The sequence below is a fragment of the Bos indicus x Bos taurus genome, chromosome 7, assembly GCF_003369695.1.
Source record: "Bos indicus x Bos taurus breed Angus x Brahman F1 hybrid chromosome 7, Bos_hybrid_MaternalHap_v2.0, whole genome shotgun sequence".
In the NCBI taxonomy this organism is placed as follows: Eukaryota; Metazoa; Chordata; class Mammalia; order Artiodactyla; family Bovidae; genus Bos; species Bos indicus x Bos taurus.
Genome location: NC_040082.1, coordinates 83,079,298 through 83,097,435, shown reverse-complemented (window position 1 = coordinate 83,097,435; position 18,138 = coordinate 83,079,298). Strand labels below are relative to the sequence as shown.

Below are 18,138 nucleotides of genomic sequence, written 5' to 3'. Positions count from 1 at the left end.
CTTTGCTGGGATACTGGACTTCATAACCTTGCTTGCATCCACTGTTCATGGGACCATATAGCATGCTCTCCTTTGGAAAATTACTAAACATAGGATTAGCAGCACCTGGAAATGTCAGGAAGGCCCGACAAAGTCTGAAGCAAATAAAAAATATTTTTATTTGCAGGTTCTAGGGTAAGGCGACAAGCCTAGGAAAATAGGTACTTTTAATTCCCCAAGTGGGAAAACAGAGCCAGTTTTCTTGACATAATTATCGTTTCATCTGTTCAAGGTATGGAGAATGCCAACTACTGTCCCAGAATGGACCCGAGTAATTGAAACCAGTTGTGAGTGGAAATTCTAGAAGGGTAATACTAGAACTTACACGGCTTACCATTATTTAGGTGGTTGTCTGAAGAGTTCATGCAAAATAATTTGGAGTGCTGGAGGTAATTGGAGAGACCCCTAATATCATTAAAGGTCTGAAAGATGCCAGGTAGGCAACTATTTTGCTTTTCAAATTTTCCTTGTGGTCATTTTAAATGATTTTGAGAGACTAACTACAAATTGCTGCTGATGTAATAAAACTGTTCCTGCCATTGTTAATACAGGACTTGAGATTGTTTCAATTCTGGAAAAGCTATCCAATATGCCCTGTAATATTAGCAACAGATTTGGCCAGTGCATTTATTTCTACATCTGTACATAAAAAAATCACCACTAGCAATTTGCATCTACCTGCACAGGACAGTAATATATTTTCACTGTCTTGTCTCAAGGGTGTGTAAATTTTCTTGCTCTCTGTCACACTGTTGAAAGAAGGGATTTTAAATCACATGGAAACTTGAAAGCTTTTCTTTCACCTATTACAGAGATGATGTATTAATTAGGGGAAATAGGAGAGCTGTTTTCTGTATTTTCTCCTCCTTTATTGAGTTTATGACCTTCAGGGGATGGCTGAGTAAATACAAGAAGGCTCATGAGCCCGTAGTCCCCTCTGTGGGTATTCTACTCTTTCAAGCCTAGAGAGAAGCATCCATTTAGACTAAAACCAAACTCCTCTGGCTTAAACCTCCCTCTTATGATTATAAATTATTTTACAAGACTTTTATTGTTAGAGCTGGGCTTGGAAAGGGGCACACATTAGGATTTTCCTGTTTCCTTATTAGGAATAGGTTTTATCCCCAGCCATTTCTGCAGCAAAGTGATTTGAATACTGTATAGCATTACCTCTTTATTGATTTGTAGCTGTTTCTGCTTGTTTTATATTCTGTTGATAGTGCCTGAAAATGTCTGTTATTGTGTTAGGGGTGCTGGAGTGGGATCAAGAAAGAGGTGTCAGTTCCCGAGCTCCCAGCAGTGACTGTCAGCAAGGGACAGAAGGTGAATGCAGCTTGTTAGGCGTATGGCAACAGCAAAGAAGCAGGCTTCTATGTAACCTGTTAGGGATGGGTAAGAAATGAATCTTGTGGTCTTAAATACATAGAAATATGACTGTTGGAAAAGGAAAGAGTTGAGGAGGCTAGACCATGTTATGACTTGGGTTAGGCACATAAACTATCTGACTTGGTTTTACATAAAGAGCTGATCCCCAAATGCTGGAGGAGTTGTGATCATACAGTTGACTTGGGTCACATAAAGGGTTTAGAGTTTGAAAGGAAACTTAGATATTTTCTTGTTCATTTTCTATACATAGAAATGAAGGCCAGGAGAATTTAAAGCGATGGCTGAGTCAGGCTGGAATCGACTCCTGATGGCCAGTCCAGCGCATTTCTGTTGACTCCTTTTGAATATCATCTGTAAAGTCTCTGAAGTAATGTCCCTGAAAAAATCAATTTTATGTTGATAATTATTGACTGTTATAAAGAGTGAAAAGTCACAACTGTGTCTTCTACCAAAATGTTGCTATAATCACCCTTTAGTGGTGAGAGGCAACGTAACACCTGACCCAGACCTTCTGGGAGAATATTCCAGCCCCGCCTCTGATTACAGAGAAGTCTCAGCCTTCACGGGTCACAGTGTCCTCCTCTGAAAGCGAACTTTTCCCCTGCCCAGACAGTGTGTTTTCGAACTCTAGGATATTTGCTGATCTGATAAGTGAAAAGAGTTATCTCAGTGTAGTTTCGACATACATTTATTTATCATGAGTGAGATTGAACATTTAAAAAAATGTGAATTATATAAAATAATATGTAAAACAGTAGAGTGTCAAGCACAAGTGACTGTTGTTAGTCAAGACCATTCTTTACTATTTTATTTTAATGAACAATACATTAACATAGATCAAAGATCCAAAGGTGTAAAAGTATAGAGTGCGAAGTCGGCTTCCTCATTCTGTCAGCAATGCAGTCTGCTCCCTGGTAGCAGTTATTTTCATATAGCTCCTTCTAGTAATTTTATGTGTACATAAATAGATATGTAAAGAGGTTTTTTTATTCACTTCAATAAGCTGTATCATACTATGTAGAATGGATTTACCATAATTCATTTTACTTGACACTTGTTAACGTAAATTTAGGTTAATATCAATCTTTTGCTATTATTAATTATACTGTGACAGATTACCTTGGACATATTAAAAATGGGCAGGAGAACTGAATAGATATTTTTCTAAAGAGGAAATGAAGATGGCCAACAGGCATATGAAAAGAAGCTCAACTTCACTAATCATGAGAGAAATGCAAGTCAGAACCACAATAGGTGTCACCTCACATCTCCCAGCAGGGCTGTTATCAAAAAGAACACAAATAATAAATTTTGGTGAGGGTGTGGAGAAAAGAGAACCTTCCTGCACTGTTGATGAAACTGTAAATTGGTGTAGCCGTTGTGGAAAATAGCATGGAGTTTCCTCAAAAAACTAAAAATAGAACTAGTGTATGATCTAGCAATACCACTCCTGTTTATATATCTGAAGAAAACAAAAACATTAGTTTGAAAAGATACACCCCAATGTTCATAGCAGTATTATTCACAATAGCCGAGATATGGAAGCAACCTAAGTATCCATCAACATGCAAGGTGATAAAGAAGATGTGGTACATATAGAGAGAATGGACTACTACACAGTCAAAAAAGAGAATGAAAATTTGCCATTTGCATAACATGGATGGGCCCAGAGGGTATTATGCTTAATGAAATAAGTCAGAGAAATGAAAATACTATACAATATCACTTATATGTGGAATATAAAAAATACAACAAACTAGTGAATTTAACAAAAAGAAGCAGACTCATAGAGAAAGAATTAGTGGTTACCAGGGGAAAGGAGAGGCTTCCCTAGTAGCTCAGCCTGCAGTGCAGGAGATTCCGGTTCAATTCCTGGGTCAGGAAGATCCCTTGGAGAAGGGATAGACTACCCACTCCAGTATTCTTGGGCTTCCCTGGTGGCTCAGATGGTAAAGAATCTGGTAAAGAACAGACTTTTGGAATATGTGGGAGAAGGCAAGGGTTGGACGATATGAGAGAATGGCATTGAAACATGTGTATTATCATATGTAAAATAGATGACCAGTGCAAATTTGATGCATGAAGCAGGGCACCCAAAGCTGGTTCTCTGGGACAACCCAGAGGGATGGGGTGGGAAGGGAGGTGGGAGGAGGGTTCAGGATGGTGGGACACATGTACACCCAAGGCTGATTCATGTTGATGTATGGCGAAAACCACCACAATATTGTAAAGTAACTAGCTTCCAATTAAAAGAAAGAAAGAAAGAAAGGAAGAAAGAAAGAAAGAGAAAGAAAGAGAAAGAAAGACTGCTACTCTCCAGTTGCACGTGCGGGCTTCTCGTTTTGGTGGCTTTTCTCGTTGCGGAGCATGGGCTCTAGGGTACTCTGGCTTCAGTTGTTGCAGCTTGTGGGCTTAGTGGTTGCTGCTCTCGGGCTCTAGAGCACAGGCTCAATAATTGTGGTGCATGGGCTTACTTGCTTTGTGGCATGTTGGATCAGGGATTGAACCTCTGTCTCCTGCTTTGGCAGGCAGATTCTTTACTACAGAATGACCAAGGAAGCCCCCATGTATAACTTTTGATTTCCTTCAAACTTAACTACTAATAGCCTACTGATGACCACAATCCTTACCAATAATATAAAAAAATTAAGACATAATTATATGTTATATGTACTATGTACTGTATTCTTACAATAAATAAGCTAGAGAGAAGAAAATGTTATTAAGAAAATTGTAAGCAAGAGAAAATATATTTACAATACTATACTGTATTTATCAATACCATATGTTTACCTCGTCTGCTTATAAGATGGATCACCTGTCAGCACCTGTATCAATATTGTCTTATATGATACAAAACACTGTAGGTGTTATGTGTATTACTAATACTAGGCATCAAAAATGAAAAAGTAATGTGAAAAAGAGACTCATATTTATATACAAGTAAAATGATTTGTACGTTGGTAATGAAGCTGCAGTGTGATTGCTTTATGGTAACTCAGTGTAATCAACAAGATTGCTTCATGATAGCCTAGCCTATTAAAGCAGTTTTCTGTATACATTAACTTTTTACCAAATAGGTTACTAAATTTATTTATTTATTTAATTTATGGCTTCTGTAATTGTGACATGTTTGGAAAGGCCTTCTCCATTCCAGTACTATATTAAACCCCTGGATTTGTCTGGTACTTCTATTTTTTGTAAAATATGTCAATGTGTAATCCATTTGGAATTAGCTTAGAGTAAATAGTGAGGTCCATGTCTAAGTTATTGGAGAAGGCAATGGCACCCCACTCCGGTACTCTTGCCTGGAAAATCCCATGGATGGAGGAGCCTAGTAGGCTGCAGTCCATGGGGTCGCTGGGGGTCGGACACGACTGAGCGACTTCACTTTCACGCATTGGAGAAGGAAATGGCAACCCACTCCGGTGTTCTTGCCTGGAGAATCCCAGGGATGGGGGAGCCTGGTGGGCTGCCATCTATGGGGTCGCACAAAGTCGGACACGACTGAAGTGACTTAGCAGCAGCAGCATGTCTAAGTTATAATTTTCTTTTATCTTTTAAATGTTTAATATGTTGTCCTAATACTTTTTCTGGTCTAGCATTTTTTAATGAAAATGTCTCCTTCATTAGATGGTAAATGAATAATAATATTTCTATTGACTGAAAATTAGACACCATGAATAAAGTAAAATATTTGCTGGGCTTCTGAAAATGTAGAACAATATTTGAGCTAATAAAAGAAAAAGGGCCCTTTTCCCTTCCTTCCTTCCTCCTTTCCTCCTTCCCTGTGTTCCCCCTTCCTTCCTTTCCCAGGTGAAGTAGGATTTGGAATTAGGTAAATCCTGAAAAAGTATACAGCTTTAAAAATGAAGAATTGAAGAATTATATTTAAGTTATGAATGTAATTATTTTCCTTTCAATATTTCTTTAAAGTGTGTTATTTCATTACAGGTGTTGTACATTATAGTGTACAGCAAGCTCTCTTTAAGTCCCTACTTGAACATTTGAGGTTGCTTATAACTCTTCCCTCTAATATGGATAAAATTCTAAAATGAAGAGGGTGCATTTACTATTTTTTGGGGGAGAAATCTTCATTTCTATACTTAATCAATGTGTGTTAACAATGTCAAATGGGTCAGTATTCTGACACATGGTCAATGAAAACAATGAAAGAATGTGGTTTGATCTTTGTAAGTGGTTTCTATTACACTTGAGGAGTCCCTCAAACGATATATATGTGCATATGTTCACAAACCAAGACTTTTCCTCCTGTTTTCTTTATTTTCTTAAAAACATATAGCTTTTTAAGGGGAAATAGACTAGATTCTAAGATGTATTTACAGTCCTCATAATATCTATTCAGAAAACTAATATTGAATCCTCTTTATATATTATGAATGACAGGAGAACTAATAAAAATAAAACAATACCTTTTTTTCTTTTTTCTGTTATTTTGTTCTATGATTTTAGGTAACTGTATTCACCCTAGGAAATCTTTTTTATACTTTTACAATCTGAGATATATAATAAACCATTTATATCTTTCCATGTTTCAGAACCCTGAAGCCTATATTTGAAAATTGAAGTAAGCAATTTCCGCAACAGCAATGTTTCATTTTTTTTCTTTTTTTCTGGACTAGTTATATTGAAAGCTGGCTTTTCTCTTTCCTCAGAAGTATTGCTACTAAACCTTATGAATTAAATTTAATACTACAAGCCAAAATATCTGTGTTTTTCCATTTTCTGCAACCATAAAAATATTACTGGTAGAATTACTTTGTGAGTCAAGCCTTAGGCTCTGAATGTCACTGGATTTCTCCTGTCTGGAGATTTTTCATTTTCAATTAGACTGAAGCACAGATTCAATCCAGGTGGAAGAACTTTTTCAAAAGTAAGAAATGTAAGTACAACCTTTTTCTTCAAGGTAGAAAACTGCTGAGCTCTTCTGTTAACAATGCTTTATATGAGAATTTGGGAAAAGGTCTTCATTTTTTTCTGTTTTTCTTTGAAAAAAATTAGTTTACATTAAAATATGTCCTGTGTACTCAATGAGGCATTGATATCTCTGTGTACTGTTAGAGTGTCCCAACATATGAAGACACTTAGTGTGCAGAAGCCTTGAGCTCCCTTTTGCTGTTTGTCTTATTGCCACTGGACATGTGATGTAGAAGTGGAAATTCATTTTACTCCTCCTAGAGTCGAATCTGTTTTTTAAAATGAGAAGATTCATCCCAGGAAGCATTTCTCACCAAGAATGAACTTTGAATTCTTCTTACATATGATGATGCATGTGTAGGAATAGCAATGATCATTTCCTACATTTCATCATCAGGTAGTCTAGCCTTGAAATTAAGAATTTTAGTAAGTATGTGTGTGTGTGTGTGTGTGCGCGTGCACGCTCAGTTGTGCACTCTTTGTGACCCCAAAGACTGTATCTGGCCAGGCTCCTCCCTCCATGGGATTTCCCAGGCAGGAATATTGGAGTCGGTTCCCATTCCCTTCTCCAGGGTATCTTCCCGATCCAAGGATTGAACCCACATCTTCTGTCCTGGCAGGTGGATTCTTTACCACTAGCACCTCCTGGGAAGCTTAGTAAGTTTAATACGAAAGTAAGTTTAGTAAGAAGGCTAGGATGGGAGGACAGAGGTCATGGTAGACTAAACAGTGGTTTTACATTTTAAGTCAGAGGACAGTAATGCTCATTGAGCCTTGAAGGCAATGGCACCCCACTCCAGTACTCTTCTTGCCTGGAAAATCCCATGGACGGAGGAGCCTGGTAGGCTGCAGTCCACGGGGTCGCTAGGAGTCAGACATGAGTGAGTGACTTCACTTTCACTTTTCACTTTGATGCATTGGAGAAGGAAATGGCAACCCACTCCAGTGTTCTTGCCTGAAGAATCCCAGGGACGGGGGAGTCTGGTGGCCTGCCATCTATGGGGTTGCACAGAGTCGGACACGACTGAAGTGACTTAGCATAGCATAGCATAGCATAGTTAATTGAGAAAGTTTAGACTGTATCAAGTTAAGTTTTTTTTCTTTTCTGGGGTTGTAACCTGATATCTACTGTCAATCTGATTGTCATGCTTGGGTAGACAATGCCTTTTCTTTTTGGAAGTTTTTAAGAATCTCTTTATTTTTGTTTTATGAACAATATATCTCAGCATGGATTTTTAAATAAATTTTTCATGTCTGGTACTCAATGGGCTTTTCAAGCTGAGGTTTCATGTCCTTCTTTAGTTTTGTATAATTCTCTGCAATTATCTCATTGAACATAGCTTTTCCATTTGTTGCTTCTTACAGCATTCTTACATGCATGTTGGGACTTCTATATCTATCTTCTAAATGTCCATATCTTATCTCCTTATGTTGTGCTTTGGGAGATTTACTCAATTTCATTTTCCATTTGGCAGTTTTCTCTTTGGCTGTGCCCAATATACTATATGCTTCCCAGGCGACACAGTGGTAAAGAATCTGCCTGCCAATGCAGGAGATGGGGGTTCAATTCCTGGTTTGGGAAGTTCCTCTGGAGAAGGAAATGGCAACCCAGTTCAGTATTCTTGCCTGGAAGGTTCCATAGACAGAGGAGCCTGGCAGGCTACAGTCCATGGGATGGCAAAGAGTTGGACATGACTGAGCAACTGAACATACACTCACACACACACACAATATGCTATGTAGTCTACTTGTTGAATGTTTAAATTTCAATGATTACACTGTTCTTTTCTAGGTTTCCCTTCCTTCGTGACTCTTGCTTTTATTTTATAAACCATAATACTGATTTTATATCTTTAAAGTTCTTAAACACTTACAGTTCTTCTTAGCACATCACTAACTTTTATTGGGAGATCTTTGGTCAATTTTTTTTTTTCAGATGGGGAACGCATGTACACCAGTGGTGGATTCATGTCAATGTGTGGCAAAACCAATACAATATTGTAAAGTAATTAGCCTCCAATTAAAATAAATAAATTCATATTAAAATTTTTTTTTCAAAGTATTGAAGTCTACTAACCCTTCCTATTCAAGTACAGTAGATGTAACAATTTTGTTGGTGTTAATTGCCCTAAGATTTATATATACTTTTATCAGAAATAAAAATTTAAAATATTTCAACAGAATGAATGTGTAGTAACTTAGGAATTTCCAGTCAGAAATCTCTCTCTTGAAAAGCAGCTCTAGCTTGTTATTTAATTTTGATGCTAGAGGACAGAGAGAGTCGTGCTCCCTGAACATGCTTCACATGAGGTCATGGGTAACACTGAATTGTCACCTTTAATTGGAGAACCTGGTTTGAGTCACCCACATTGTGTGGAGTACACTTAAAAAAATATTTATTTATCTATTTAGGGCTGCACTGGGTCTCTGTTGCTCTAGAGCATAGGCTGTATATTTGTGCCCCACAAGCCTAGTTACCCCATGGCACACGGAATCTTCCCAGACCTGGGGATTGAACCCATGTCCTCTGAATCAGCAGGAAGACTCCCAACCATTGGACCACCAGGGAAGTCCCTAGGGTACATTTAAAAGCAATCACATGAGACCATAGAGGCCTTAGTCTCAGTATTCCAAACTAGATCCAAGTTCTTTTGAGCTATGAGGCTTAAGCATCTGTTACTGAGTTCCCTTTTCTAACCCGCAGAGATTTTATTTTCTTGTCTTCAACTACAGATATATATGTTTAAATCTCTCTCTATATATCTGTTGTATTCAATATATTATTTTAAGTCTTAGCTGCTGGACTGGGGAGATTTTAACATGCTCTCAGCAAGCCATTTTCATCTGGATACTCGCTTTTAATATTGGCAAAATGAGTTCCATCTTTCTGTAGTGCAGTTTACTTGTTAGATTTTTTTAAAAAGATGTTTCCTGATACAAGGGAATTTCTTAGGAGAAATAGAATTTAAAATTTAGATAATAAATCCATTTTTATCTGGAGTGAGTCCTGTACCACATATTCTTTTAGTGTTAAAATTTTATTAGCTCTAACAGCTGACTTTCAGTAAATATTAGTGGCTGTTTTGGGATTTGGAGAAGGGAATGGCTACTCACTCCAGTGTTCTTGCCTGGAGAATTCCATGGACAGAGCAGCCACGGGGTCACAGAGAGTCAGACACGACTGAGCGGCTAGCACTTTTGAGAAACTGTAGTGGTCCCCAAGCTTCCTGATGTGCGTGCGTATCACACAATGCTCAATCAAAAGGGATGAGCACTAGGACAGAATATATTTTTCATTACAGAGAATTCACTGGAAGTGGGACCAATTTACATTTTACCCAGTATGTAAACATAGAGTTTCATGTGGAAACAAGTTAATTGGCACCATATTTCTGATGTCTTCAGCAGCGTTTGAGGGTCCTTTATAGGTGGGGTCCCAAGCAGCTGCCCTGTGACCTATCTTTTAAATCTGCCTCAAGTTACTTCTTCTGGTTTTAAGTCATTTTGCAAGGAAGTCTACATTAATTTCCTTTAATGAAAGGAAAATAACATCAGTAACTTTTGCCAAAATGGATGTGAAGTGTCTTTGAACTGCTGGACTGTCCTTGTCGTGTTTTTTCCTGGGTAGCAGTTGGTGTGGTGCGATCTTTTCATTCTATTAATAATATGTTATGCATGGTCACATCCCTGGTTAATTAGACTTACAGTTTTCAATTAACAGCATTTTTGATGATACATTATTATCCTTATTAGTTAGGTCATAGACTATATTATAATAAAGGCTGAAGACTCTATTGTCAGCATAATCTTGAAAGAACCATTTAACTTTATGAAATGTATCTGGTGAAGAAACTTCATACTTTATTTGATGTCTAATTTGACCCCCATAAAGAACCAAATGATTCCCTTTTCCCTCCTCTTCTTTGAATAAAGTGTCCAGCACTTCAGATGGTATGAATATTTCTCTCAGTTAAGATGAATAACATTGTCAGAAAATGAAATCTAAATTTTAAAAAATTGAGTAGATGAGCAGTCAGATATTTTTTAAAGCAATTTATCATGTCTTTGGATGAAATTTATAGTTCTATGTGAAGCTGATTAACTCCATTAGATTTTAATTATTGTTCCAAAATCAATACTTTTATGAGCCTCCAGCAATTTCATTCACTCATCCAAATGAAGTGGGTGGATTTGGGGTGGACATATTCTTTTAGTTGACATTGAAACACTCTATTTGGTTTAGATTGTTGTAGCTCACTTTTTTCCTACTGTTCAAATACAAAGGGATCAGAGGAGATTTGTAATAGGTCTTTATCTAAACTTCCCAGCAGCTATGGAATGATTGATTTTGTCTCCTTTTGTCTTTTCAACTCAGGAGCCTATAGTGTAACCTGATGAGAGATTTGGCAGTGGCCTCTGTGATGTGCCGTGGAGGACTGAGTTGGGTGTGGGTACTTCTCTCCAGCCCTGCTCGCTTCATTCTCACTTTTAAATGAGACTGTCAAGTTTAGAGAGAGGGATCATTTGCACCATTGCTTTTCCAAGTTACTGTGCTGTGCTGTACTTAGTTGCTCAGTCATGTCCGACTCTTTGTGACCCCATGGACTGTAGCCTGCCAGGCTCCTCTGTCCATGGGGATTCTCTAGGCAAGAATATGGGAGTGGGTTGCCATGCCCTCTTTCAGGGGCTCTTCCTAACCCAGGGACTGAACCCATGTGCCCCTCATTGCAAGTGGATTCTTTACCATCTGAACCACCAGGGAAGCCCAAGAATACTGGAGTGGGTAGCCTATCCCTTCTCCAGGGGAACTTGCTGACCCAGGAATCAAACTGAGGTTTACTGCATTGCAGGCAGACTCTTTAACAGCTGAGCTACCAGGGAAACCCTTCCAAGTTATTTTGTTTCCCCAAACGTAAACAACATTCTGGCATCTATCACTGTTTCTCTGACTTATGTTAATTTTGTGTTTGAGCTTTATATAAAGTTACATAAATTGAATCATAACACGCATTCTTTTGTGTCTGGCTTTTACCCACCAGCATGATGTGTGTCAAGTTTGCCTTGCTATAATGATAAAGTAGTAGTAGTATTTCATTCTTTCTCATTGCTCTCATTCACTGCAGAGATTGACAAACTTCTGTATAGATCTAGACGTAGTAAGCATTTTTAGCTTCGTAGGCCATATGGTCTATGTTGCAACTCCTCAACTTGGTGAATGTGGTGCAAATACAGCTGTAGATCTGTAAATGAGCATAGCTGGGTTTGACCCACAGGCTATAGTTTGCTGACCCCTGCTGTATTATTGAAACACCATGCCACAATTTATTCGTTCTGTAGGTGTTTAGGTTATTTTTGTTTTGGGGAAATTATGCCTAAGGCTGTTATGAACATCCTTATGTATGTCTTTTGTGCTTATCTTAATGCTTTTCATGTGGTGGAATTGTTGGATTAAAAAGGATACATATGTTCAACTATGGCAGATATTGACAGCATATTTTCTGAAGTGGTTTTACTGGCTCATACTCCTACTGATAATCTTCCAGATGATTTAAATTTGTACTAACACTAGATATTGTCATTAAAATTGGCCAATTTGGATTTTTATAGTATATTCAGGATTTTTTGTCCAATTTTTGAAAATTGGTTTCTCTGCTTTTTTCTTATGGATTTGTTATATTTCTTTATATATTATGGAAATGATCTGTTTATTGGAAATAAATATTGCAAATATTTTTTTCCTATTTGCTGACTTGCCTCTTTCACTTTTTTAAAAAAAATATTTTTTTATATTAATTTTATTTTTTCACTCCCATAGTGATATATTTTCACATAATAGACTTTCTCAAGTGTAATGAAATATGATTTATCAACATTTTTCTTTATGGTTAGCTCTTTCTGTGCCCTGTATAAGAAGAAGAAAATGGCAACCCACTCCAGTATTCTTGCCTGGAGAATCCCAGGGATGGAGGAGCCTGGTGGGCTACAGTTCACAGAGTCGCAAAGAAATTTATTTAAACTAAGGTCACAAATACAGTTTCTTATATTAACTTCTAGAAGCATAATTATTTGTCTTTCGTATTGATGTCTATCATCTAACTGAAACTGATTTTTTTTGTGTGTGTATGTATGGTATAAGGTAGGGGTCAACAGGACCTTTTCCCTTATGGCTACCCAAATGATCCAACATCAGTTATCAATGATTTTTTTTGCTTGTTTAATTTTAGAATTTTACTGAATTCATCTATGGAATTCTTAAATTCAGTTATCAATCAATAAATCAATTAATTGATCATCTTCAGTGGGACTGGCAGTTCCCTTACTTTCAGTGTGGCTCTTTTTGTGTGTGTGTGCAGTGAGTTAGAAAATGGTATGAGGACAAAAGTGGAGGCTGATGTCCAGACTACTTCCAGTGCACATGTGCATTTCATTTTCTGTCTGGGATTTATTCCTTCAAGTTCTGCTGTTTGATTATTTGATCTTTTCTGACTCCAAATACCTGTTTCAAGTGTTTTATCCATCTTTTATAGTTGTTTTCCATTGAAGGTTAGTCTGATACAAATTACTGTGACATATAAACCATACAGCTTTAAAACAAAGTTTTTATTTCAACTTGTTATTGGATTTGGCCAATTCAACTGGTAGAATATAAACCAAACCCATGGATTGGAAGAATCAATATAGTGAAAATGAGTATACTACCCAAAGCAATTTATAGATTCAATGCAATCCCTATCAAGCTACCAACAGTATTCTTCACAGAGCTAGAACAAATAATTTCACAATTTGTATGGAAATACAAAAAACCTCGAATAGCCAAAGCGATCTTGAGAAAGAAGAATGGAACTGGAGGAATCAACCTACCTGACTTCAGGCTCTACTACAAAGCCACAGTTATCAAGACAGTATGGTACTGGCACAAAGACAGAAATATAGATCAAAGGAACAAAATGGAAAGCCCAGAGATAAATCCACGCACATATGGACACCTTATCTTTGACAAAGGAGGCAAGAATATACAATGGATTAAAGACAATCTCTTTAACAAGTGGTGCTGGGAAATCTGGTCAACCACTTGTAAAAGAATGAAACTAGAACACTTTCTAACACCATACACAAAAATAAACTCAAAATGGATTAAAGATCTAAACATAAGACCAGAAACTATAAAACTCCTAGAGGAGAACATAGGCAAAACACTCTCCGACATACATCACAGCAGGATCCTCTATGACCCACCTCCCAGAATATTGGAAATAAAAGCAAAAATAAACAAATGGGACCTAATTAACCTTAAAAGCTTCTGCACATCAAAGGAAACTATCAGCAAGGTGAAAAGACAGCCTTCAGAATGGGAGAAAATAATAGCAAATGAAGCAACTGACAGACAACTAATCTCAAAAATATACAAGCAAAAAAAAAAAAAAAAAAAAAAAATATACAAGCAACTCCTACAGCTCAACTCCAGAAAAATAAATGACCCAATCAAAAACTGGGCCAAAGAACTAAATAGACATTTCTCCAAAGAAGACATACAGATGGCTAACAAACACATGAAAAGATGCTCAACATCACTCATTATCAGAGAAATGCAAATCAAGACCACTATGAGGTACCATTTCACGCCAGTCAGAATGGCTGCGATCCAAAAGTCTACAAATAATAAATGCTGGAGAGGGTGTGGAGAAAAGGGAACCCTCTTACACTGTTGGTGGGAATGCAAACTAGTACAGCCACTATGGAGAACAGTGTGGAGATTCCTTAAAAAACTGGAAATAGAACTGCCTTATGATCCAGCAATCCCACTGCTGGGCATACACACTGAGGAAACCAGAAGGGAAAGAGACACGTGTACCCCAATGTTCATCGCAGCACTGTTTATAATAGCCAGGACATGGAAACAACCTAGATGTCCATCAGCAGATGAATGGATAAGAAAGCTGTGGTACATATACACAATGGAGTATTACTCAGCCATTAAAAAGAATTCATTTGAATCAGTTCTAATGAGGTGGATGAAACTGGAGCCTATTATACAGAGTGAAGTAAGCCAGAAGGAAAAACACCAATACAGTATACTAACACATATATGTGGAATTTAGAAAGATGATAACAATAACCCTGTGTACGAGACAGCAAAAGAGACACTGATGTATGGAACAGTTTTATGGACTCTGTGGGAGAGGGAGAGGGTGGGAAGATTTGGGAGAATGGCATTGAAACATGTAAAATATCATGTATGAAATGAGATGCCAGTCCAGGTTCAATGCATGATACTGGATGCTTGGGGCTAGTGCACTGGGACGACCCAGAGGGATGGTATGGGGAGGGAGGAGGGAGGAGGGTTCAGGATGGGGAGCACATGTATACCTGTGGCGAATTCATTTTGATATTTGGCAAAGCTAATACAATTATGTAAAGTTTAAAAATAAAATAAAATTAAAAAAAATAAACCAAATCCAATTTACCATATGTAAAAGAAATTTTCTTCTTTTTCCTTTCTGTTGTAGACATATACTAGGGGAAGACTTTCAGGTGGATAACATATTTTCCAGGTTTTGGCCTTGGCTTTCCTGATTGAGAAGATGCCTGTTTTACAGGTGTGCAGCTTTCTCTTTTTATTTTCTACCCATTTTATGGATTCAAGTTCATACTTGGGGGTGACAATAACCACTATCATGCAGTGCTTATCATTTACAAACCACATTGTTACTCATTATATCATTAGTCCTGCCAACAAGACTATCCTGTGAAGGAAGTGTTGTTATTACCCCTCTGTAGCCATTGAGCAAACTCAGACTCAGACAGGTTATGGGATTTCCTTTCAATCATATTGTCAGTAGCTGGCATATTAACGGTGAAATCCCTGCCTTCCATAGCACTCTTTTCTCATTCTGATTTTACCCTAAGAATAACCTGGCAATTGGCTGGAAAATCTACAAATATAATTAAAGTAGTGTTTACTCTCAAGGACTTCCCAGTTTAGTGCATTATATTACACTGTTTCTTAGGAAGTAACATTGTTATTTTTCAAAAATGCCAAAGTTAAAATGTCCTCAAGCTTTAGCACAATCTGGAAAATAAAGATATGAGTAGACTAGAAAAGAATATTCAATTTGGAAAGTTTGGGGAAGGTAGAGCAAGGGCTTTTCTCTACTTACATTTTTATACAATAATGATGCCTAGTTTGGGTTCAGGGGAAATAGGACTAGTATTTCACATGAGAATCTTCTTATGCACAACTCTTAGAAATTTTGGGAAACCTCTGTCACCTTAACATTTTTCAAATTCTTTAACGCTTATATGTCTTTTCCTTTAATTCATGTGCTTTGGGAAAAAATGTATTCAGGTGAGAATGAGTCTCTCAGTGCTTTCATCAGATGAGGTGCACCCCAGAAACAGACAAGGTTAGAAACAGACCCAGCCTTTGACCACAAGAAACTTCCTCATGTGCACCTGTAGAGTGACACAGGCTTGTCTGAGTCTCCTTGTCTCCCAGGGTATGCTTGGAAGCACGTGTGCCTGCTTTCAGTTGTCACAGAGACTGGATGGAGCTACTACTGACATTTAGTTCCTTGGGGCCTTGAAGTGGAGGGACTTAAATGCCATATTAAAGTGAAGTGAAGGCCGCTCAGTCATGTCCGACTCTTTGCGACCCCATGGACTGTACAGTCCATGGATTCTCCAGGCCAGAATACTGGAGTGGGTAGCCTTTCCCTTCTGCAGGGGAATCTTCCCGACCCAGGGATTGAACCCAGGTCTCCCGCATTGCGAGTGGATTCTTTACCAGCTGAGCCACAAGGGAAGCCCATTAAAGAAGCCATATTAAAGAGTTTTGTATTTTACTGTGCCATCCACGGTGAGTAATTGGACGCTGAAATTATTGTTGGAAAGATTAACCAGGTGGTGATTTAGGGTGATTTTCAGAGACAGAGGCTGGAGGCCAGGCACCAGGTTAAGATTTTGTAAAAATTGACACAAGCAGAAACTAGGAGTTACATTCGAATATGAGAATGAGGACGGAGGGTTTGTTACATCTTCAAATCCATCTTACAATAGTCATGAGAGAAAAGGGATGTACTCCATATTTTGGAGGTATGAAAGGGGAGAGGAGTGGGGCACTCAGACAGAAGAGAACTTAGGTTAACAGCAGCATAGTGAAAAGGGAGGAAGGCTATACTCTAACCCGCACCTGGTTTATCTGATGCTCATTAGGCTCTTGCTTTGTACATGAAAACGTTCTATTTAATCTGTGCCTAAAATTGATCCAAATATTATTTATATGCCTCCCTCCCTCAGGCCAAAGTAAGTCAAAAGTTGATCCTCAATGAAAGAGTGAAACTTATTAAGTCACTTCTCTGTTGGCACAAGTGTAACAGAGCTACTCAGAGAAAACAAAAGGATAGTTCAGAATGCCTCGGGAACTAATTTGGAGTTCAGATATTTCAGGTTGAAATATAGAAACATTACTTTTGTTTTGGTTACACATATGACTCCTGTGTGAATTCTGGCAATTCAGTGAACAGTAGATGAGATGATTTCTTATTTCTTCTCTCAGAGATTTAGATTGATTAGCGAATAATTTTGCTTAGTTGTAAGAACAAGTCTAACAATATTTTCTAGATAGTCTGTTCTCTAGGTAGCAATTTCCTTTGCTCTGCTCTAAAAACACACACACAAAAACTGATACACTTTGCATATGAAACTTTAATACTCTAATCAACCAAAAGAAAAAGTCCAAAATGTACAAATGAAAAATTCAAACAATTGGCACAGGTTTAATATTAGCTACTCGTGTATATAACTGTGTAAATTCAAAAGAGCTAACCTATGTGTATGTATAACAATTGTTTACATGTGTGCCTGTCCGTAAGGATCAATTCATGCATTTCTTCGAAACCCTAGGTGCTGCCTCTGTGAAGACACCGGTACTCCATTCACATATCTTACCAGAAAAGGTAATCCTGTTTCCATGATTGAGGACACTGTGCATCCTGTATTTAGACAATGTAGTTTTCACCTTATTGGTTAAAATCCTTCATGATGATGATACGGGTATAGGCCATACCTGTACCTGTCAGGGGACACCTGTAGGTGTCCCCTGACTAACAGCTTCACACAGAGGGCTCCAAAAATAAGTTTGTAAACCACCTTGACATGAGAAAGCAGACTCCTTGCCAGGGTGCTAGCACAGGTCTAGGCTTAGGAGAGCCTGTGGGGTCTGCTCACTGTCAGTATTCCAACTCATTGATACTGATGATTTTGGTGGGCATAGAGGGCAGGGGCTGTGTAGCACATGTGTCAATCATTCTGTATTCTCTAGTGTCTATCCTTGTGCTTTTCTCGTAGTAGGTGCTCTATAAACATTTATTGATTGAATTGATGATACTTGGAAAAAATATCCAGAAGCAGTGATGGCATATAATATTTGCTATTTATGAGCTAATATGTTTCTCATTCAGCCACACAAAGACCTCTTCAGTTCAGTTCAGTTCAGTTGCTCGGTCCTGTCTGACTCTTTGTGACCCCATGAATCGCAGCACGCCAGACCTCCCTGTCCATCACCAACTCCCAGAGTTCACTCAGACTCATGTCCCTCGAGTCAGTGATGCCATCCAGCCATCTCATCCTCTGTCGTCCCCTTCTCCTCCTGCCCCCAATCCCTCCCAGCATCAGAGTCTTTTCCAATGAGTCAACTCTTTGCATGAGGTGGCCAAAGTACTGGAGTTTCAGCTTTAGCATCATTCCTTCCGAAAAACACCCAGGACTGATCTCCTT

General features: G+C 38.1%; 1 long non-coding RNA gene across 1 annotated transcript; it reads left to right on the top strand.

The window, feature by feature from the left end:
* Window positions 1-296: 296 nt before the first annotated feature.
* Window positions 297-17,818, top strand: LOC113895603. Its single transcript, XR_003511887.1, has 3 exons — window positions 297-475; window positions 14,871-14,960; window positions 17,266-17,818. It is a non-coding gene; the product is annotated as an uncharacterized LOC113895603 (long non-coding RNA).
* Window positions 17,819-18,138: the final 320 nt, after the last annotated feature.